The 924-nt window shown below is 49.9% G+C and overlaps 1 pseudogene; it reads left to right on the top strand.

The window, feature by feature from the left end:
- The first annotated feature begins 531 nt into the window (after window positions 1-531).
- On the top strand, window positions 532-717 carry LOC131489313 (U4 spliceosomal RNA; annotated as a pseudogene).
- The last annotated feature ends 207 nt before the right edge of the window (window positions 718-924 follow it).

Below are 924 nucleotides of genomic sequence, written 5' to 3' on the forward strand. Positions count from 1 at the left end.
TCCTGGATTTTCAGCTCGTTGCAAAGTTTCAGAAGACCCCAGGGATAGGTCTGGTGCCGGGAGGGGGGTCCTGCCTGAGTTCGGGAGGCCCTGACACCCTCGGTCTCCACCTGTGTGTCCCATGTCTCTTGGAGTGCCGAGCGAACGTCGGCTGTCCTCGGGGGCAACCTCGTCCACCATGATCTCTGTCCACCCTTTCTGGGACGGGCCCCTTCGCCCACGTCGCGTGGGTCCCTTCTCCCCCCAGAGCCACCTGAAGGGGTCCAGAAGGATTGTTTTTGTCTCTTCTGGTGTTCAGTCCTGGAATCATCACTGGCCAGTTGATCTTCTCTTCCTTTTGACATCTGCTATATCGTGGCAAGAAAGTGGCATTTCCTTTTCAATTTCATCTTCCTAATAGATCACGAGCCTTCTGGAGGTGGGGGGGAAGGTTGTGCACGCACCTGTGAGCATGTTGCTCCCAGGATCAGCACCCTGCTGGGCGCCACCCAGAAATTGCCTGAGATGCTCACTGGTTTATTATGGGGACGTAGCTTTGCGCAGTGGCAGTATCGTAGCCAATGAGGTTTATCTGAGGCGCGATTGTTGCTAATTGAAAACTATTATGGGGACGTGGTCACGCTTCCCTTGCTTCCGTTATTACATACCAAAGAAAGTCTGGAACAAATAGACAGCAAAGCTTTAGTGAGCGAAAATTTTTTTCACGTTACCAAAAGCAGCAGCAAGTAGATTTAAGACTCAAGGTGCTTTTTTTTTTTTTCTTTTAAGGAAAATTGGAATCCAGATATGAACCAGAATTTTTATTCTAATTTTTTTTAATGTTTATTTTTGAGAGAGACAGATAGAGCCTGAGCAGGGGAGGGGCAGAGAGAGAGGGAGACCCAGAATCCGAAGCAGGCTCCAGGCTCTGAGCTGTCAGCACAA

Source organism: Neofelis nebulosa, chromosome 1, assembly GCF_028018385.1.
Source record: "Neofelis nebulosa isolate mNeoNeb1 chromosome 1, mNeoNeb1.pri, whole genome shotgun sequence".
NCBI classification, from domain to species: Eukaryota; Metazoa; Chordata; class Mammalia; order Carnivora; family Felidae; genus Neofelis; species Neofelis nebulosa.